Source organism: Rattus norvegicus, chromosome 13 (assembly GCF_036323735.1).
Source record: "Rattus norvegicus strain BN/NHsdMcwi chromosome 13, GRCr8, whole genome shotgun sequence".
Lineage (NCBI taxonomy): Eukaryota > Metazoa > Chordata > Mammalia > Rodentia > Muridae > Rattus > Rattus norvegicus.
The window spans coordinates 28,535,194-28,559,454 of NC_086031.1; the positions used below are offsets into that span (position 1 = coordinate 28,535,194).

At 34.2% G+C, this 24,261-nt stretch overlaps 1 protein-coding gene across 3 annotated transcripts in view; it reads right to left on the minus strand.

Annotated features, from left to right (window-relative positions):
• Nucleotides 1-24,261, minus strand: part of Cdh19 (cadherin 19) — a 111,572-nt gene that overhangs the window by 84,833 nt on the left and 2,478 nt on the right. For 2 of the 3 annotated variants that reach the window (XM_039090879.2, XM_039090877.2), the window contains exon 2: nt 2,518-2,693. The exons of the other annotated variant lie outside the window; for it this stretch is intronic. The gene's annotated coding sequence lies outside the window, so the exon portion shown is untranslated. The remainder of the gene's footprint in view (nt 1-2,517; nt 2,694-24,261) is intronic. 3 annotated transcript variants of the gene reach the window in all.

Genomic DNA, 24,261 nt, shown 5'->3' on the forward strand with positions numbered 1-24,261 from the left:
AGGACAACCAAGTTTAGTCCAGTGTTCGAATTTAAAACATTCAAGCATCTTTAGATCAGGACTTAAATATGTTTACATGGAGAATTTTGTTGATATTTGTATGTTTCTTTTTGATACACCTATTTTTTGCCATTTTTACAGTAGGTTTTATCCTGTGTGTTTGATGAATAAAAATGACTTTATGCTATGCTGTTTCCCATATTATGAATTCAATAGCATTGTCATTGTGGTTATATTTACTATATTTCTTTACCATGCATATTTCATATAAATCCCAGAAGCTTAAGTAAATATAACTCAAACTTTTTTCAATTATCAGGGTCAATAAACTCATTTTCAAAAAGAAAATAACTAGTTTTCTATTGTGAGAATAATATATTATATAAAAAAATTGTTCTAATGGCATATTCTCTAGGAGAAGAGGAAGTAATAGAGAGAGAGAGCGAGAGAGAGACAGAGAGACAGAGAGACAGAGAGACAGAGAGACAGAGAGAGAGAGGGAGTAAAGTAATGTAATGTAGTACTGAGAAACACACTCAACATTCATCATTTGTACAAAATAGTTTACATAGCACAGAGTATAAAACTGGAAGCTTTCAATATAAGAGCACATTGTCTAAACATTTACTGTTAAACTATTTATAGAGATTAGGTTAAACTTCATTTTGGTTTGGACCTAATGTTTTATTAAATTTCTCTATATTGAACTGTTTCTACTGTTATAAATTCATATAAAACAGACCACAGCTGCTTTTTTATATTTCTTATTGCATGACATCTTGAATTTTAATTACTCAGATATTATCAACAACTACCACCTCCATTTTACTGTGAATTGTTGTGATCTCTCTTTGATTATATTACTAATTTATAGATTCATTCATTTTCTGAGGAATCATTAAAATAATAAAAACAACTCCCTAGAGAATATACTTTCAAATTTACCGAGTTAAATCATAGTTAAATATTCCAGCAAAAATATTGTGAAACATAGAAAAAAGGAAACCTTAGAAAACAAAATTAATTGCATAAGATTTATAACTGCAAAACTTGTAAAAATCGTAAAATCATGCTATTAGCTTGTTGATCAGGAAACAAGTATGTGGAACTTGATGACATTTAACAGGCCAATCATACTGAAATGCAATGATAAAGCCCACACGCTCGAGTTTTATTTTAAAAAAAGCAATTTTATTATACAAGCATGTTGCAAGTAATCAAACATGAGGCACAAATAATAATTTAAAGAGAAACTACTTAAGTGTTCCTCAGAAAAACATACAATTAATTCCACCAAATTTTGGATATGAAGAATTAATAAAACACCTATAACAAAACCAATAATAAGCCCATTGGGGATTTGTTATTCACTAGCATACTGCATCGTGAAAACAGAAAGGAAATGCTTAGAGGAATGACATATAAACTCATACAAAATAATGACTGAGAGAGAAATATTAGGGGTTGGATTAAATAATACAGTTATTTCTTCATAAGAATTTTTGATGAATTTGTTTTTTGTGCAACAAATATTTTGTTTCTGGACATATACTAAGTGAAAAACCATTATGCACAGAGATACTGACATAAATGATAAGTATTTGCCTATCAAGTTTTTGTATATAAGATCAAGGAACATAAGAGTAATTCAAGCACAGTGTGATGGCTAAGATTGGACAAGTGATTAGTTCATCCAATGGACAATGGAAAGAAGGCAAATGACTAAATGTATTTCTACAAGGAAACATTAATTTTTTACATATCTTAATAAAGTTTCAAATATATATAGGCATGAAACTATTATAAATTCATTTGATGTAAGAATAGCATATATAATATTGTAAAGGAAAAAGAACTATGCAGTAAATTATCATTGTAGTTAAAGCCTTTTAACACTGTAGTTATATTCATAGGATATTGATCACACCATAACTACAAAAGAATTTAATTATAAAAACAGAAAAACAAGAAAATATAGTCTAATACATATATAAATAAGTCATTGAAGTTTTACTGTTTTGTTGTTATTGTATATATATATAGTGTATATATTGCATGTATATATAGTGTATATATATATCCTACATGCAATATACATAGATATAGATGTAGATATAGATATAGTTATAAATATAGATATAGATATAGATATAGATATAGATATAGATATAAAACAAAGCTTCAAAGTCTAATCTGGGCTGACCTGGAACTTCACATTGTCCTGTTTAGATTATAGGACAATGCAACAAACAACTGATTCAATAAGCAAACAAGTTAGCAGAGGAAATGCGATGTCCAAGTTAAAAGCACTGAGTTCACTTGAGAAGAAATCAGAACAAAACCAAGGAACTCTAAAGCATATTCGTGATATGTACAGTGTCAAATAATAAATTTAAGAAAAGATCTTTGACATGAGAATCATTTGCTGAGTGATTCTTTATGTGTATATTTTCTTTTTGTTTTGTTTTGTTTTGTTTTGATTTGAAGACAGGAGTTCTCTTTACAGTCTTGACTCACCTTATCATGGAACTTAGTTGAAGGGGGCAGTTCTAATGATAAAGTCTTATTCCCCAATTGGTTCTTGATTTGTCAGTAAAGAAGGTAGGGGCCAATTGCTGGGTGGAAAGTTCACAGGGTCTTCCAGGTCCCAGGAGGAAAACGCAGACACAAGTGATGAGAGAGTTTCTGCCGTGCTTTGTAAGGAGAAGACAGCAACCACATCAGTTTTCAGGTGAAATGGAGCCTGCGGCCACTACTACAGGACAGAGGTGGTGGGTGAACTGGGGAGTGATATTTGACAGAAGATAGGTGGGACTAGCCAATGAAGTTTAGGGCAGGTAGAGAAATGGAGGTAATAAATTGATAAAGGCATGCTTTTCCAGGCAGGAAATATCAGCGCCCCACAACTGTGCCAAGAAGGCAAGTTGTAAAGGAACAAATTGTGTGTCTAGCCTTTTTCCGAGGATTTAAGAGAAGCCAGGTGAGAGCCGGTAGTGTGGTCACTTTCTGGAGCTAAAGGTGGTAGCATAATAGTACAGGCAACACTTAGTCTGCAGACCAGTATATGTGTGTGTGTGTGTGTGTGCGTGTGTGTGTGTGTGTGTGCGTGTATACAGAGAGACAGAGAGACCAGTTCACTAGACCTCAAACTCAATGTTTTGCCCTCCACTACTGACTAGCTAAATGATACTTATAAACACTAAAATAAATCTGTTAAAATTGATATATTAAAATTTGTTAAAAATTGAAATTTTATTTGTGGGCACTTTCTTATACACAGTGGAACGTCAACAACCTGCTTCACAGCTAGTAGATTAAAATCATACAATTTGTGATTTGCCACATTTGTACATCAGAATTTCAAAATGGAATTCTCTGGACAAAAAATGAAGCCAAAGCAGGACTATACCCACACCATGGCTCTTTAATGGAATCCTTTCTTAAAGTCTTTCATTTCCCAAGATATTTTCAGTTGATTGTTTGCTTTGGTTCATAAGCCTCTTCAGGGCCAGCAACATAGTATCATCAGATCCCTCTTTGATCTATCTGCAAATTACCTACTCTAGTTGAATAAAATTTTCTTGTCAGACATCAATGGGTAGAGAGGCCCTTGGTCCAGGGAATGGTAGATTCCCCAGTGTATGAAATGCCAGGGCAGGAGTAGGTGGGTGGGTTGGGTAACAGCTTCAAAAAAGCAGGGGGAGAGAGGATGGATTGGGGTTTTCAGGGGAGAAACTAGGAAAAGGGAAAAGATTTGAAATGAAAATAAATAAAATATTCAATAAAAAATGTTGAATGCCAATTTCCAGGTTACAGGAAGTTATTCTACGATGTTATAACCAATCAAAGCAAACACTAAGTATTTATCAAATAATCTACATTTTGAATCTTTTTCATATTTACCACTACATTCTGGCAGATAGTAATTTCCCATTAAGAACACAGAACTGTAGTCATTTTGGAAAAAGAGTTTTTTGAGACTGCATTTTAAACTACCCACACCTATAGTTACCCAGAATTCTGAGTGCCTCTTAGCTACCAGAAATATTCTTTTAATATGTCATAGGAATAAAACCCATAAGTGGATATAGGAATGAGAATTTCAAATTTAAAGTAACTCTAAAGACCTAAAATACGAGAGAAACGTGTCTCTGAAAATGATATGCATATGCAATAGTATTTTAAAATATAATCTGAATTACTTATTAGGTCAGAAATTTAATATACATTTTGGATTGTAAGGAATCATGCCTCATTTTCTTCATACATACTGAAGAATATCAGTGTAGGCACAAAAGTACACTATGAATATCTAAAAATATTTGTTGCTAGAATAGCAGAAAAAATAAAATAGTGGTGAAAATTGATAATCAAATAAATTGTTTCACAAATATTCATAGCTAATTATTAGGATTTATTTATATTTAAAATATTCTTATTTTAAAATAAAATATAAAGTAATTATGATTATATTATTATGTCAACATGAAAGAAAAGCAGTAATTTTTTAAATATGTTGTTATTTGAAATAAAAACCAATTGCTTTCCCATGCCATTAAATTTAAAATCGAGGCAAAAATTTTGGTCAATAATTTTACCACACATTATATTTTTAAACTTCTTTTATAAAGTACAGACATATTTTCCTAAGTTTTGATAAGAATCTGCTCATACCAGCCCATTAATCATCAAATAAAATTGCATAAACTGTACAACATATGAATAGACAAATTCAGAGGTGAAAGACCGCAAACTTTGGATCTCTTGACATGAGACATTTCAGTACAATTAACTGCTGTAAAAGAAAATTGACCCACACAATTTTTCAGAGTAAATGATGACAAAGAAGGAGCATTGGAGTAGAGAGGTGTTTAAAATAACTGTCTATTTGTTTCTATAAAACACTCTACCATAAAGAAGGCTAGCTTTGGTGATTCATGACTGTAATCCTAGAACTATCAAAGCAGGAACTTTGTGGCCGCTTGAGTCAGAAAATAAAACCTCGTCAATTAATTAATCAATCAATCATTAACAAACGCAGGAGATAGTTCAGTGGATCTTGTACCTACTCCAAAATCTGAACACCTGACTTCTATCACAGAAACCACAGAGTAGAAATAAACAACCACCTCTCTTAAGCAATCTTTTCAGTTCCACTCATGCACTGCTACACATTGTGTACACACGTGTGTGTGCATTCATACACATGCGCATACACACACACATCTGAATGTGAATTAATTTTTAAAAACATAAATAAATAAATAACAGGGCAATACCCAAGAAATAGGAGTGATTTCTTATTGCATTATATATTATCAGGTATTGACAATTATGTAATAGTACATAGGTAAATAATCATGTTAGAATTCCAAATGTAACAAACATACCTGAATAACTTGTAATGTATGATTCTAGTGTATGTGTGTTTGCAAATAATGGTTGGTGTATATGTGTTGGAAGATGATGGCATCTGTGACCAGTGCTAGAATCATAAGCACACTTGGTAGAATCCAGTCCAAAAAAGAAAAAAAGAAAACTGATAGCAATTACTTAGAGCAGTAATGCATTAAGTGAGAACAATACATCTGTTTTGCATTTGCAATTCTGGTTATCCTTTACAATCAAGGGTATTATAAAATCTTAAATATTTTACATGGGAATAGCATGCAATTCTGTTATTTCAGTATGGTTGAATTTATTTTCTTATTAGTATAGGTATATTAGTACTATTAATATATTACTAGTATATTAATATATATGTAAATATATTAAGTTCCAGAGTATAATATATGCTTCATAATATGTATGTATGAACATGAATTGAACTTACATGAAATTATAAAGGACCATAATTACAATAATATTAAAACAACACAAGCATCGTTAACACATATTGAAATCCACATTTTATCTATTATTATAGAATACAGAAAGAAACTGTGTTCAGAAATTTTGAGTATGTGATTCAGTATTTAGCATTTATAATCACATTATGGCTAAAAAAATTCCTGTGTTTTATTGGATAAAAAATAATAAAAGGACAGTATTTAATAATATAAAACCTGCTGCTCCAGAATATGTCAAATACATAGGTGAATGCCAGCAGCAAACAACTGAACTGAGAACGGGACCGGGAACCCCGTTGAAGGAATCAGAGAAAGGACTGAAAGAGCTTGAAGAGGTTTGAGACCCCATATGAACAACAATGCCAACCAACCAGAGCTTCTAGGGACTAAGCCACTACCCAAGGACTATACATGGACTGACCCTGGACTCTGACCTCATAGGTAGCAATGAATAGCCTAGTAGGGGCACCAGTAGAAGGGGAAGCCCTTGGTCCTGCCAAGACTGAACTTCCAGTGAATGGGATTGCTGGGGAGAGGGCGGTAATGGGGGGGGGCATCGGGAAGGGAACACCCATTTAGAAAGGGAGGGGGAGGGGTTAGTGGAATGTTGGCCTGGAAACCAGTAAAGGGAATACCATTTGAAATGTAAATAAGAAATACCCAATTTAATAAAGGTGGAAAATAAAATAAAAAGAAAAAAAAACCCAAAATACAAAAAAACTGTCGCTGATGTTTTATGTTGTTTGCACTGAATAATGTTCTATAATTTTTTTTGTTTTGTTTGTTTTTACATCTAGACTATTCTAAAAAGAGACAAAGCACAACATTTTCTATCGTTTTAGGATCCCATTCTCTTACTGGGAATAAAGTCTTCATGAAGGAAAGGAGTCAGAATTATGTATTTGGTGGTAATTTGCGGAAGATAAAAGATGAGTCCAGGGAAAGTTGATCGGCTAAACATAGAAACTCAATTGTACTTGTTATCTCTTAAAAATCATGGGAAATGTGGCAGTCTCACAGAATAACACTGCATACACAGCAGTTAAAGTGGAATTCTTGGGATCATAGGAAGATAATGGAAAAAGGAATGTGTCAGAAAGAGCTTGTGTGCATAATTAAGAAAAACAGTATCTCAAAATCGAGGAACAAACAAAGTCCAGTGGATATAACATAAAATGAAGTCTAATTTTCTTAACCTCCCATATATCCCTCCCTTATACAAACTATTGAAACATACTTTTACCTCAATATGTTATATTTACTCTTTTGTACTTATAAATAAAATTGCTATCACAATTGAGCAGAAAGTGAATTTTTAAACTTAAAATTAATATTATTTATCCATTAAATGTCCACTTATTGTATAATATGAAAGAATAAAAATTTAAGAACAAACAAATGATTTCTCTATTTTGATAATAATGTTGTCTGTGATTTCAGAAAAGAATCAATGGAAAACTGTGCTCATATTTATGCAACAGGGAACCATGTAAGAATTATGCAAAAGTTGTTTTAATCAGGAACACATTGCATCTTTGCCAGCATGGATGATATCTGAACACAACAAACACACACACACACACACACACACACACACACACACACACACAAAACCTTCATAAATGCTTGTTCGAAATATAGTGTAAAATAGTTAAATGTCATTACTTTGTGCTAAGCATGATTAAATAGTATGACAAACATGATCATGTTTGAAGCAATGCTTGGTATATACTGACAGTTATCCCAATGTGACTCAGAACAATTATGTGTACAAAGAAAGTCAAATTATGACTTCAGGAATGAAAATATCATCTATGTACTTATAGAACTTCAGTCTGAATCTAATTAGCAATTTTAATTTCTATGACTTTTTTATTACATAAAGATAATTATTCCATCTGTGAAAACTTATAAAAATATAACACTGAAATATTTGTGGATCATGAAATTTTGACTCCACTGAGCTAAGCTTCTCATGGAGAAAAACAGATGGCAATTAATACAATGGCTCCAATCCTGTGACTCAATTCAGATAGGTAATTTGTGATGACAAGAAATTTCTAAAACTTTAAAATATCAAGCATACTTTTAAAATATAAGTAGCAAAAATAGGATGAAAAAATCCTCCATAGTTTAAAGATTGTTTTTATTAAATTATTTTACTTATTTACATTTCAAAAGTTGCCCAAATTCCCAGCCACACTTCTGGAGTTCTTCACCCCATCCCACCCACTCCTGACTCTGAGAGAATGTTCCCTCACCTGCCTAGCTTTTTAAAATCTAAGTGTGTGAAGTAAATAAATACTATAAGCTTTGCGTGAAAGAAAAATGGAAGGGTCAGTTGGGCCCACAAGTTTTTTTGACTATACTGCAGTAGATACTAGTATTTTAACTTCTTATAAGTAAAAAAATGTTCTTTTTTTTTCTTTCATTTTTCTTTTGCTTAGTAAAGTGTCAAAAGTTTCATAGGGAGTTCTGTGAGTAAGAGTTCTTATAGTAAAAACATGAATATATGCATTCAAATTTTAAGAAATCACACAAAATACTCCACATGAATCCAAGCACACCTTTGATTTTACCAAAATGGATACTGAATACAGATGGACCACCTGAGCTTTGTAGATGCCAGGATCTAGGTAACATGAAAGGTCTTACCATGAAGGAAAGATAGCAGAGTGTTATAGAACCAGATGTCCAGCATTCTACAGTGTATTCTGCATGTTCACTTGCACATAATTGTGTGCACACAATGCACACAGACATACACATGTGCATATGCACACAAATAACATAAAATGTTGTAAAATAAAATTATGTGAGACGCTATTACTGGGGTGAATAGATAGGTTATGGTTCCTAGAAAAGAACCTACGAGGACTACGACTACGACTAAAACTACTACTATTTTGCATGTAATATTAAAATTATTATTAATGACTTATGGCTATACTTAGAGATTTGTGAATGTATTAGCAATATTTGTTTATATGTTTATTTACATCTTTATTTTGTAGTGATATAAATCAACACAAAGGCTTATAAGTGGTCAATTTGCAGAGGATAAGAGACATTGGAGTGCTCAACTGAATCTATAAATTTTATATCACAGTTTTTCTCTTCGGAGCTCAGGAGTCATTGAAAAAGGAGCTAGGGTCAGGTGGATAAAGTATGATGACTACAAGGAATGGATGACTATAAGGAAACTGTTTTCCAGACAGAACAGGACAGTTACACATATGATCTCACAATGACTGTTATAGCATGCACAAGATCTTTACATGCTTGAGTCCAACAAAATCCCAACATAGATAGGAATGATGGTGATATCATGAAGGTGAATTTGCAGATTGGTGGCTATTGAATTTGGTAGCTGCTCTGGGAGGGAGAAACAGTTTTCTTTAACGCATAAGGACTAATAGGTCTCCAACTCCATGACACAACCTGTACTGAAGATTACATGAACAACATAAATTTGATTCAGTGAGACTAAAAGAGAAATCACAGAACTGTGTGGATATAAATATAGGAGATTATCTGTAAGGAATTTTGGATGTGGGGGTAAATATGTTCAAATTAAAGCATATGAAATTTTCAAGCAAATAACAAACTGAAATATAAGTATGCATTTATATACCCACCACCATTTTACCACTGCTCCTCCTCCAAAATGGTACATGTCAAGCTTCCCTGCCTTGACTTGGTGAGGACAGAGGGAGATGGTTGCTGTCCATGGGACAAGGTCCCAGTATGAGCCTCCAATTAAATGTTGATATTTTCTACGGGTATAAGTCTTGTGTGTATAATAATGCACATTTTCACATTCCTCTGAGGAATGTCCTCTCTGTTAATGTTAATGACTCCCTACGAATTAGAAAGAGTAGGAGTCCAGAAGGCAAAGTTTGCTAATCTCAGCAAAATGATAAACACTGGGGCCTTTAGTACAGTCCTCCAGACTATGGGAAAGAGTTCTAAATTTGTGAATTCAAAACATAATTTCTCAACAATGCAAAAATATAATGAGACAATATGAATTATATGAGCGGCTTCACAAATATAAAGGAGCAGAGGTAGCTATATTATGAGCTAGCTTGTTAGAAAGATACAGAGACAAGCAGATACAAATGCAGGCAGATTCCCGAATTTAAGGTCAGTGTGGGACACAGGAAGTCTAGGTCCAGGAGTGGTGGAAATGTTAATTTCAGAGCAGGGCCTCACCCAACTACTTTACCAGGTGTGCTTAACAAAGGCAGACAGATCTCTGAATTCCTTTGCAAGGTTAAGAAAAACAAAAAAGGATGCTTGTTGTCTAGGAAGAATCAAAGGGCTCTGGTAATGGAATCCTGATTTTTAAGATAAATGAAAAGAAAATTTGGAGTAAAAAGCTGGACTGATATGTAAAATAATAAAATAGGCCTGTGTTCCCCAGGAAATGAGCTATCCAGAGAATTTGTTTTACAGTAAAATGAGAGAACTGCTTAGAAAACTGAGACACAAAGACACACAGACACAGACACATACACACACAAGCAAGTAGACACAAGCAAGCAAGACATGGACAGAGAGATCTCTTAAAACAGCAAGTAGATAGAATAGAGATAATTCTCTTTAGAGAAAGCAGAACATAGGAAAAGCAGACTGGAAAAGCTGCATATAGCAGAACACAGGTTGTCAGCTTGGACCCACAATTTGACTTTGATGCACTTCTTTTCACTCCTTCCAGACACCGTTTTTCTAAGAACCCCTTTCCAGTCTGAGGATGGTCCTTGGCAGTTATGTGATAACCAAATAAATGGCAGATGACAGGTGTCAGATTATAACTGTTACTCTGTATTTGGGTGAATACATTTTAAGCCTAATCTGTGAATTTAAACAAAGAAACTAGAGTATTATGTTTCATCTTTTTGACAACAGATACTGTTTTTGTCTTTTTCTTTTAATATAACCTGATTATGCTTTTTGTTCCTCTACTCTTCCCAACTCCATCCTACCTCAGTTCCCATCTGGATCTACTACCTTTCAGTCTGCCATAGGGAAAAAAAAGAGAAAGAAAGAAAGAAAGAAAGGAAGGAAGGAAGAAAGGAAGGAAGGAAGGAAGGAAGGAAGGAAGGAAGAAAGAAAGAAAGAAGAAAAAGAGAAACAGGCTTTTAAGGAATAATGATGTTAAATAATATGTTATATGATAAAATGTAAATACAATATAATTAATGCAATATAATAAGACAAAATCCAGGACATTTTGAATTTGGACAAGACAACAAACAGAAGGAAAAGAGCCCAAGAGAAAACACAAGAATCAGAGACTAACTCACTCACATACTTAAGAATTTTGTAAATCATTAATCCAGAAACCATAATATAATACACAGAGGACCTACTGTAGACAAGGATATTAACAGTAAAGAGTTTAGGTAAATGAAAGTGTAAGCCACCTTTGAATTGTCTTTTCTAAAATGTCTTTGGATTCCTAATTTAATTTTCTCATTTTAATTTTCTATTTAGTTTTATGATAATTTTAGTATGTATTAATGTATTATTAGTTGGACTAGAGTATTCAAAAAATAACCCCTTGAATTCATATTAATCTTTGGAAAGCTTTATTTGGAGGACATGAAAAGATGGTTCCTGTGTCACAGTGGATTCAAGACTCAACTTCACCACTTGAGAAAAGGGAAATAACTAGAGGAAGGGAGAGAACTATGAGAGAAAAGGGAGGGGGAGAGGGATGGGAAGGCAGGATCAGTTGTGGGGCGTGAATTATGAGAGTACCCAGTGGGCCAGGAGAAGGAACAGACATCTGCAATTGCTGGGGTGATAGGGAGGGGAGAATCTTTAGAAAGTTCCAGAAACCTGGGATAAGGAAGTCTGTCAGGAGTCAATATGGGTGCTCTTAGCTGAGACTCCTAACTGTAGAGACGTGGAAAAGACCTATAAAGGTTACCTCTTTTAGCTAGGCAGGACCCCCAGTGGAAGGAAAGGGACATCAACCCTCCCACTAAACTTTTGATCCAAAATTTGTCCCCTCTAAAGGAATGCAGGGATGGAGCACAGACTGAATGAAAGGCGAACCAATAATCAACCAATTTCTAATCTCATCCCATGGGCAAACACCAATTCCTGACATTATTAAAAATAGTCTGTTATACTTGTAGACAGGAGCCTAACATAACTGTCCTCTGAGAGGCTATAACCAGCAAAAGATGGACACAAGAGCGGATACCCATACCCAAACAGACAGTTATGGAAGTGTTGGAGAAAGGGTCGAAGGTCCTGCAGTAGATGGGAACTCCACAGGAAGCCCAGCAGAGTAAACAAATCTGGACCCCTGGAAACTTAAAGAAACTGAGCCACCAACCAAAGAACGTACATGTTCTGGAACAAGGCCCCCAGCACATTTATAGCAGACAGGCAGCTCAGTGTTCATGGCTGGCCTGTCTGTCCTCAGTGTCGGAGGGTTCAGCTAATCTGGCAGGCTTGATGCACTAGGGTCTGGGGAAGATCTAAATGGGGGAGGGGGACTACCAACCTTTCAGAAGAGAAAGCTAGTTGGATAGGGAGAAAGGACTTGCAGAAGGTGGGACTGAGATGGGGTAGTGGTGAGAGCAGCATATGGGATGTAAACAAATGAGTAAATAAATTTTTCAAAGAGGGAAATATATGAAATCAGCACTCTGTGTATTTAATTTCCATAGAAAAATGGCAATATGAATCAGATATTCAACAAAATATTTGGAGAATATATTCTCTAATGGAGAAAACCAGGAAAGGAACTGGAGGCACGAATTGAATTTGTCTTAGACAGGGTTTCTCTTCTTGCACAAACATAACTACCAAGAATCAAGTTGGAGAGGAAAGGGTCTATTCAGCTTACACTTCCACATTGCTATTCATCACCAAAGAAAATCAAGACTGGAATTCAAGCATGTCAGGAAGCAGTAGCTGATGCCGAGACCATGGAGGGATGTTACTGGCTTGCTTCCCAATGGCTTGCTCAGCTTGCTTTCTTATAGAACCCAAGACTACCAGCCCAAAAATGTTACAATCCACGATGGGCTGGACCCTCCCTCCTTGATCACTTGTTGAAAAAATATCTTACAGCTGGGTCTCATGGAGGCATTTCCTCAACTGAGACTGCTTTTTCTGTGATAATTCCAGCTTGTGTCAAGTTGACACACAAAACCAGTGAGTACAGATGGGGAGGAAGGATTCACTGAAGGTGGGACTGGGATGGGATGGGGGTTAAAGCAGCATTGGGCATGTAAACAAATGAATAAATAATGTTTTAAAAGAAGAAAAGAAACAAAATCAGCACTCTGAGTATTTATTTTCCAGAGGGAGAGGAAAGGTGATATGAATCAGATATTCAACAAAAATTTAGACAGTATATTCTTTCATGAGAAAACCAGGAAAGGAACTGGAGGCAGAAGTTGCATGGAAACTACAGAGGAATGCTTATTATTATCTTGTATGTCTGGCTTCCTAGGTAAGTTTTCTTATAAAAATCCAGGATTATGTGTATAGAGTTGCGATGGTCAACAATGGGCAGGGTCTTTCATCATCAATCACACACACACACACACACACACACACACACACACACTCACACACACACACACACCACACCCCCACAACACACAACACGCATACACACAAACACACACACATACACACACACATACCACATACCACACCATACACACACACACACACACACACACACCACAAACCACACACACCACACACCACAACATAAACACAAGCACACACACACACACACACACCACAAACCACACACACCACACACCACAACATAAACACAAGCACACACACACACACACACACACACACACACACACACACACATAGTGATCAACAGCCATGTGTGCAGATTAACGTAGTGCATTTAATTCTTCAATGATATCCCTTCTTCACAGTTGACTCTGTTTTGTTGTTGACAAAAAAAATAATAACTTGCACAGTCATTTGAGTTAGAGATTTTTAGGTATAAATTTAACTCATAAATTTAAAATCCAAACATACCACATATATGTACAGCTTTCTAAAGGAATTTAAATTGCAATGACATATGTGCCCTACATATAAATCTAACTAGAAGAAGAGCCTTTTATATCTCAATTTCCTTTAAATATTAAGGGATGTTGTACTAGTTTGATTTTCTTGTCCCCTTGATGAAAACATCTATGAAGCCAAACTGAATTTAAAAAGTGCATCTATTAGACTACCATCCTTAGGTATCTTGTTCTGTGTTATATAAAAATGCATGTTGAAAAGACCATAGAGGGCAAGTAGTAAGCACCAGCTCTTTCCTTCAATTCCTGCCTCTAGCTTTCAATCTTGAGCTTCTGTCCTGATGACCCTCAGGGAGTGATTGCTACCCTGGGTATTGTAAACTAAAATAAGTCCCTTCCCACAAGTTGTGTGTGATTGTAATGTCCTGCACATAGGCTAAATGAAGCCGGCCCCTGTTGACTCTGATTGGGAAATAAAATTACCAGTGGCCATTTGTCGGGCAGGGGCACAGAAGCAGGACTTTTAGGATTCCCAGACAAAAAAGGAAGGAGCGGGAGAAGAAAAGAGTCACCATGAAAGGGGCATCTGACAGACCACACCATGAAGGACCAGGAGGGTTAGATGGCTGAAATGTAGGTGCAAGGGGAAAGGTGCCCCATGGGTGGGCTACACAGGAAACAAAACAGGGTAACAAAGATAAAATATAGATTTAGTAAGAATTAACTCAAGGATGTCAGAAGGGAGTGTGTTTTCCACATAGAGGTTTAGGTGTGGCCCAGACATTGAGCTAGATACAGCTTATTAAAATTAACCTGGAACAACCTGATGGTGTGTGCTTGCATGTGTACGTGTGTTTATGGGGTGTGTGTGTGTGTGTGTGTTGTATATATATTTCAGTCCTGAAATCACACCTCTTGGGCAGGTGCAGAAGAGCTGCCCATGCACCCTCTGATAGCATGGAGGAGAAATTTAACCAATTACCACAATATTACCCTTCTTCCTGGTTTCCCCTCCAAAACTCCCCATTCCTACATCCTTTTCCCCCCTGCTTCTAAGAGGGTGCTCCTCTACACATCCACTCCGGATAAGGCCATCAATTGAGAAATTGGGGGAAAGACTGAAGTGTAAGATATCTATTGAATTATGAAAATAATTTCTGTTTAAAAAATGTTTCATTCTGTTATATATTTTCTTATTTTCTAATTGGATATTTTCTTTGTTTACATTTCAAATGTTATTCCCTTCTCCCAGAAAACACCTCTCCCATCCTTACTTCCCCTGCTTCTGTGAACTTTCTCTCCTACCCACCCACACATTTCCTTCTGCCTCCCTGCCCTGGCATTCCCCTACACTGAGGCATTAAGCCTTCAGAGGGTCAAGAGCCTCTGCTCCCATCGATGCCCAACAAGGACAATCTCTGATACATATGCAGCTGGAGCCATGGGTCGCTCAATGTATACTCTGGGAGCTTTGGGGTGTTTGGTTGTTTTATAATGTTGTTTTTCTTATGGGAATGCAAACAATTTCAGCTCTTTCAGTCCTTTCTCTAACTCCTCCATTGGGGATTCTGTTCTTAGTTCAATGGAGAGCTGTGAGTATCCACCTCTGTATTTGTCAGGCTCTGGCAGAACCTCTCAGGAGACAGCTATATCAGGCTTTTGTTAGTATGCACTTTCTGGCATCCTTAACAGTGTCTGACCTTGGTGACTGTGTATGGGATGGATTCTCAGGTGGTGTGGTCTCTGGATGGCCTTCCTTCAATCTCTGCTCCACATTTTGTCTCCTTATTTCTCTCTCTCTATTTTTTTAAGTTTATTCAGGGCATGGGGGGTGGAGTAAAGAGGGTAGTATGGTAGAGAAAGAGAGAGAGAGAAGTAGAGAAATAAAAGAGTAGAGGCCATCCATGGGCACATGGAGACAAAGGGAGAGGGGAGTGGGGAGAGAGGGGACGAAGGGAGAAAAGGATAAGAGCAAGAGAGAGCAAGAGGGAGCAAGAGAGCAAGATCAAGAGAGGTCTCCTTATTTCCTCCTGTGAATATTTTGTTCCCCCATCTAAGAAGGATTGAAGCACCTATGTCTTCCTTCTTTTTGAGCTTCATGTGGTCTATAAATTGTATTTGGGTACTCCAAGCTTTTGGGTTAATATCCACTTATCAGTGAGTGCATACCATGTATGTATGTTCTTTTGTGCTTGGGTTACCTTACTCAGGATGATATTTCTAGCTCCACTCATTTGCCTAAGAATTTCATGAAGTCATTGTTTTTAATAGCTAAGTAGTATTCCATTGTGTAAATGTGTCACATTTTCTGTATTCATTCCTCCACTGAAGGACATATGAGTTCTTTCCAGGTTCTGGTTGTTATTACAACATCTGTCAGTCAGTATTACTAATTTGGTTTACCAAAACACCAATCTATGAAACTCATTGTATATTTATAAGGCACAGTTTTAACTCAGTCTGCAAATTATATTTCTGCTAGAATATTTTAGCATCCATATTATAAAATATCATTATAAATATATGGTATTGTTCAAATATGGGGATTTGCTAGCAAACATTTTAAAATATGGCCACCTATACCTAGTTGATGAGTGTAAACATATTTAAAATTAGTATCTATAAAAATCTTATTATGTGACAAACTATAATTTTTAGCTATCACTATGTTAAAATATTATATTATTTCTTTCCATGATATTCATTTATTGTATATCTGTGTGTGCACGTCTATTCATCTACCTACTTACCTACTTTTCTACTTTTAAAGTGTAAAAAATTAAATGACAGGGTTTTGTTTTATAAGAATGGAGATATTTGTTAATTGGTCTTAGACATATTTTTTAATCTTTGAATATTCAATGCATTTACGTAGTGTACTTTAATCAACACCTCAGGCCACATTCAACAACTTTCAGTGTCACTGCTCACATCTTTCTAATGAACCTGTGTCATATTTTTCATAATATTTATTTAATTCATGTTTATTAGTGAGCGCTTCTATTTTGTGTTTTCCTGATAAGTTTAGTCTTTGGGGGTTACAATTGCATAATTCCCTCATCTGTTTCCTCTAAGTCCTCCCAACATTCATCTTTTAGCTCTTTTTTAATTCATGATTTATTTTTCACTACATCTTGTTATGTACTCTGTGTTTATATATTTTTCCTATTGTTACATACAAATATCTGTTTATATTTTCTCTTCAGCTAAACAAGTTCAATCTTCTAAGTACAATGTTACTTACATATATGTTTAAATGGTTAATCATTGGATATTAGAAAAACAATTGGTGTCTTCATCTCCTTGGGAAATTATTCTCTTCTCTCATTTCTTGGTTGCTTGTACTTTTGAGGTCTCATGTACTTTCTACTCCTCTCTCTCTCTCTCTCTCTCTCTCTCTCTCTCTCTCTCTTTCTCTCTCTCTCTCCTTCTCTCTCTCTCTCTCTGTGTGTGTGTGTATATATATATATATATATATATATATATCAATTGTTATTCTTCATCAGATCATGTTTAGGGAGTCATGCTGGTAGGCATCTAGTCTGGCTTCTGACATACTTAGCAAATACAATCTCAAGGCAAAACTCCTCATTCTTTCATCCACAATAACAAGGATATGGAAACACATAAGTTTTCTTCAACAATAAAACATTCCAAAGCTCAACTGAGAAAATATCTGCTGCAATTTTCTTATCATATGTCTGGAGGCCCTTTCTGTCTGTCTGTCTGTCTGTCTCTCTTTCTTTCTTTCTTTCTTTCTTTCTTTCTTTCTTTCTTTCTTTCCTTCTTTCTTTCTTTTCCTTTCTTTTCTCTATTAATTTTATTTATTTATTTTATTTTTGTTTATTAATTGATGTGGCAGGCCGAGACTACCTTAGGTTTTATTATTCTCAGATCAAGTTGAACAAATAATAAGTGAAAGTCAGTAAGCTGCATTTCTTTGTGCTCTCTGCTTCCATTCCTGTCTTAAAATATTTATTTGGTTTTTTTCCTTTTATTGAAAACAGACTTTTTTCACATATTATATTCTGATTAGTATCTGCTCACTCTACCAGTCCAGTTCCTCACCTACTGTCCTATCCAGATCCACTTCCTTTATGTCTCTCATTGGAAAAGAACAGGCTTTTAAGGGATAGTTATAAAAGAAAACTTAATACAATGTATGGTATAACCAAAAATAATACACTGTAGCTAAAGACAAACTAACAGAAGAGAAAGAGCTCCCATTCCATGTAAGGTACAGATATTAAAGATCATCTTTTTTCCACACTCAAGAGTCTCATAAACACACTAAAATGGAAGCCATTATATATACCTGTTGTAGACCCACTCAGGCCCTACACTTCCTGCTGCAGTCTGTATGAGTTCATATAAACTTTGATTATGTTGGTTATTTCTCTTGCCTTTATCCATCACCATCTACTCTGTTTCTGTTCATTATCTGGATTTCACTGAACGCTGAGGGGAAGTAATTAACAGAGACATCTCATTTAGTTCTGCGTGTTCCAAGATTCTCTGTATAATATATGTCTGTGGGTCTCTTGATTTATTTATTTTTCTCATCTGCTGTAGGAGGAAACATTTCTGATGATGGACAAAGTATTGATCTATGATTATGTCAGAATGCCCTTAGGAGACATTTACTTACTATTTTTTGGCTTATTTGTTTTTATTTAGTGTGTGTGTTTGTTTTTTTATAAACATTATTTTCTTTTATCATGCATCCCTGTGTTATCTAGTCTCTGGTTCTCTGTTCCTCAAGCAGTATCATATATGAGTTCCATCTTTGGAGTGGCTCTTAAATCCTATCAGATTTTTTTTCTCATTATTTCCACCTGTTCAGTAAGTATAATGTTGCTTATATGTGTGTATTCAGGGCATACCATTTGGCACTTGACAACTTGACAGCTAATGCTGTGCTGTTCTCTGGGGAAGGTAATATCTCCAGCTCCCAGGTTTCCTCTGTTGCCTATAATTCTTCACATAGGGGTGTGGCCTCAAGGACTTTTCCTCATCCATTTTTCATGTATACCTTTTCTCATGGATTGAAGGCTCTCTCTGTACGATAGAACCCATACCTAATACTGCAAAAGTAGAAAGCAATTTAAAACTAGATAGTTGATGGGGATAGTTGGATTCCAAATATCAGTATGGTGCCAAAGGAACACATCAGAAATACTAGAACAATTGAAATCACAGAAGCTATAGCAAACACATAAGATCAATCCAGTAGAGGGCCCCATCATGCAGAGAGGCTAACTCATAACCAAGAAGCCATTATAATTGTTATATATAATTGTTATATACAATTGTTATATAATTGTTATATACAAAGTGAAAAAGAATTTTCCTTGATGGAATTTCCCTAGGTATACCAACTGTATTACAAGTCAGGCCTCATGCACACGATTAGGAGGTTGACACAAAATTAATTCCATATTTTTTTATGAAACTTGGTTTAGTTATTTTTATATTCCTTATCTGCTAGTTCAATTTGACTTTTTAAAAATTCATTTGTTTGTTTATTTATTTATTTTAGAGAGTTAAAAATCATTCAGGCCAAGTAAAAATAAAATCTAAAATAAAATTTAACAATATCAATGAAAATATTAATGTTTATAAAATTTTGTTTTAAATTCTTGTTTTCTGGTGCATTTTCAGTGGGCACAGTATAATACATGCTTGCCATAACTCTGAAAAATCATTGGAACTCATTTGAGTAACAATAACAAAATCCTTATGTGTGTTGAAACATCAGAACACTATTATGATTTAAAAGTTAGAGTTTACTATATTGTCTTTAGTTTAAAATACTACAAGAAATGTGGTAAATGTATCAATCCTTAAGGTTTTTTAAAAATTAGGAAATTGGGTAAAACATTATTGAATTTCTCAGTTTGTATACACTGCTCATGATAAGAGTCTTTAGGGATACTTGGCCATTTTTTTTTCTCCAGCTTCTTCTACTGAGTTAAGTGATTTTAAGCAAATACTAAATGCTAATCTAAGTCGAATAATCTGATTATGGTACTTTATCTTCATTCACCCCAGCCACATTGACAAATATCCACTGTTAACACTGAATGCAACCATTGTGAAGCAGACTTTTGTTCACTGATTTTGTGATACAGATGTTATCATTGTTATTGTATATGTGTGAACCAGGAGCATCCTAAATTTAAATGATTTAATTTAGCCATTAACTAAGGAGTTGTATTTAAGCCAAATGAATTGAATACTTATACTCAGAGCTGGCAAATAAACAATATCCTCAAAAGAACAATTTATAATAAATTTTGAGGGAGAGAAAAAGATAATACATGTGCTGGACTTGACCATGACACTTCATAACTACAATGATTCCTGGCTTTTCTTTTTAAATTGGTATAACACATAGGCTTAGGATATGAAGAAATAAGATAATCAAGGATTCAAATAAACAATCTAATATAACATGCATGTTTAAGTTAGATCCTAACATGTATTTGTTCACATATAATATACTAACAAGTAATACTTATTTTAAAATTGAATATTCATAAAACATTTATTCTATTATACTCAAAATTGAAATGTGCATTATAAAGCATAAATTAAAGAGAAATTTCTCCTATTTTAATGTAAGTTTTTTTGTGGGGCTTAGAAATGAACTCAGGGTCTCAAAATTAATATGAAATACTCTCAAATAATCAAGGCACTCATGAGTAAAATACTACAAATATCATAATTCCTGAGATCAAATTATACTATAGGGGCAAGTAGAGGAGATGCTGATTCCCTTGATTGTGTCAATAAAAAAGGCAGACGATAATTGATGGGTGAAAGGAAGAGGAAGAAGAGCAGACTCAAGGAGAGAGGAGGGAGTTCTTCGAGCCAGGCTTTGGAAGAAGAACACACAGCCATGTAAAGTTGTATGGCCACCGGAACCAGTGGCCTCCGCCATCAACTGAAATAAGCTAGCTGGTAAGTTTAGGGCAGGAGATCCTAGTCACAGCATTTGCGTTATCTGACAAGTTCTAAATTAATAAAACTGTCTAGAGTTTTCCTTCTACGGAGCTAAGGTGGGCAGGAGAAAAAGAGCAAATGGCAGAGTTGATGGCAGCTTGGCAAAGCTATGCCGGAGAAACAGGTAAATTGGAAGTGAAGTCAATGGAGCTAAACTGGGGCAGGTTGGAGTCCAGGCCATGGTCTGGGAAAGGTGGTAGCATATTTGTTTGTTTGTTGTTGTTGTTGTGGTTTTAAATGCACGCAACACCGGCATCAGAATAATATGAAGGTGGTAGCAAAAAATAAAAAAAAATTACCAAATGGCATACAGGCCAAAGCAGCAGTAAACCCAGAAATGAGCTTGAATAGTTTTCTAATGTCCTTGAAAATGAGACAAATACATAAATCATTTTAAAACGCAGCGTCTTTGGCATAAGGTTCTTAGAAATCTGTAGAATGTATGTGGAAAAATGGAAATAGAAACCTATACAAAAACAAACAGCTTACATCGCCGTTAGTGTAAAATCTGATCCTTTGGAATTCCTCGCCAAAATAATGGAAACAATTAAAGATACTGACATTGTCAAAGACTCTTTACTAGATTCATGTAGCTGAGGAAGAAATGACAAATGCTAACAATTGAAATACAAACAACATAGTAAAAGGCCAGCCCTTAGAATCCCAGAAAATGTTTTCCAGGTGTCCATCTTAAATGTAATTCATAAATAGAATATATAAAAAGTAAGTAAATGATGGAATAATAGTTAAAGAGGTAACAAATTTACCATATTAAACACTTCTCAAGCATTGAAATACAAATGACCAGTGAGCAACTGGAAATTCAAAAATGTGCAATGCTCTTAGCCATTGAGGAAGTGGAAGTAAAATTATCAATGCATTTCCATTTCATCGACGTTTATCAAGAAGAAAATAAATGATAAAGAAGATAGTGTTTTGAAAAGGACATATGCACACATTTCAGGAATAACAGAAATTTAGTTCAACCAATGTAAAAATCATGTGGCTGTTCCTTTAAAAAGATTAGCATAATTACATGATCCAGCTGTCCCTTCATGGATCTACCCAAAGGCCAAAATATAGAACCAGGATAGATGCCTAGATGCCTATTGCTACAAGAATTAACAATGACAATGTGATATGTAGAAAACATTCAATAAAACAAACTGTCATTTTCAAGAAGGTAGGAGGAAATGGAGGTTTTGATATTGAGGGAAAGAAACCATAGAGAGAAAGATAATTGTCACATTTTCTTTCATACATTAAGTTCAGAGAAAGAAAAGAATACAAAGAAATAATAGCAGAATAAGTAAAATATGGAAGTAAAAGTGGATGTGGAAGAATAAATATGTGATTAGGCAGGTGGATATATTATAATAGACCATTATAAGCATACAAATGTATAACAATGGTATTTTTTGCAACTAATATAAACTGATGAAAATGCTCAGGAGATCTCATTATATATATATATATATATATATATATATATATATATATATATGTTAAACATAATTTGTTTTAGATTCTAACTTAAAAAAATACATAAATACATTTATAGGCACACATACACACTTATTAATAATGAAGTTTATTTATGTGTTAAGTATAATTTAGACAAAGTTTATAAGTAAAAATAAATTATATTTTCCATTAAATAATATTTTAATAATAATTATAATAATAATAATACAAAAGTGAAATTATAAACTTTTATGTATTCAACTAGAAATAATTTTTCTGTAGACAAATACTTTGGCCAATGTTGTATATCTATGAGTGATTATTTATTATCAGGTTTAAACTTAATATGGACCTATAATCGGTAGTCTAGAAACCATGATTAAGAGAATGAAAATATATATAAAGAGATGTTTGCATCTAACGTGTTCCATGAAGAACATTATTTAGGAAGTATGCATTTATATGCAACTGAAATGCTATTGCAGCCTAGCCCCTTTCAGCAAATAGTGCAGTGCAAAAGGGCAGCATTTAGCTTTACCGGCTGAAGAGCTATAATCCAAGTATTGTCAAGGTGTAATTAATTACTGACACACTAGGATCTGTTTGAATTTCCACAACAATGGCTTTACTCATTTTACAGTAATATTTTAATGATTTAGTTACTTTTCATATTTATCTGCTCATTTAATCGTGTTATCATTTTATGAAAGAAGGTGATAGTCTCTTTACTGAATATTTTGCAAGTAAAATGCATGATAGAATAATTTTTATGAAACTTTAGTTACAGTACGGCAAAGGTAGAAAAACTGAGACATTTAGTTTCCTGTTACTCTGGTATATTTTCTTAATTTCTTCATACAATTTTTAATTTCTTCATAGAAAAAAGTACATTTGTAATGATAAGGCATGAATTTAATATACTGTATTTTAAAAGCACACAATTCACTCATAATGTAAGTTGCAATTAAAGCACAGATCAAGTAGTAATGTATTGGTCCTTCATCGTGATAATTAATTTTTGTTTATTAACACTTAAAATTTCATTTTTATGTCAAAATAGAAGATTTGAAGAGCAAAATCAAGTGTTTCTTTTAAGTCATGTGTCAGTAAATGTTTTATGTAAACTCGATAATTCATGTGAGAAACTTTGTAAAAAAAAAATTCATGCTTTATATTCTAGACCCTCCTGAAAAGGATACCAACATCCTTTTGAAGAACTACCTCAATAGTCCAGGTGACAGTAGAAACAGGAGGTAATTGGAGAAATATTTTTATGTTTTACTGTAATGAAGTCAGTGGAGATAGTGAGTAAAACAGAAGAAATATATATTTTCTTACATCTATTTTGAGTTCCTTTTTTTTAACTAGGTCAAACACCTTGTCAGTTTGGTAATCTCATCTCGCTATTCTTTTGTCTTTGGAATCATAAAAGGGATTCTTGCAGAGGCATTAGTTAGTTACATAGTAGTTTATTTTTAGCCTCAATCTTTTATGCAAAATTGAAATAAACATGCTGGAAGATCATGGTTTTAAAAATAATTCATCACTATAGCATTTAAAATTATGTTTTCTCTTACTCATAATCTTGGTTGTCAACATGAGACTGACAGCAATAAATCTCAAGAAATGTGTTTGAAAAGATCAATGTACCGCTTAAAGCATGGAACAAATAATTTTTATTTTTCCTGACTCAATTAATGTTTCAGTATTATCATTAACATATAACATATGAGATCTTACACGCATTCTAAAATTATGAGGGACAAAACCAGTCTCCTTTTATATTTATTTATAGGTTATACTGTAACAAAATTAATTTCTGAAAAATGTGTGGGAGACACTCAGGTATGTATTTTATACTTTAATTTAAATTAAATTTATTTTCTCTTGTAAAAAACGAAATGTGCATATCATAG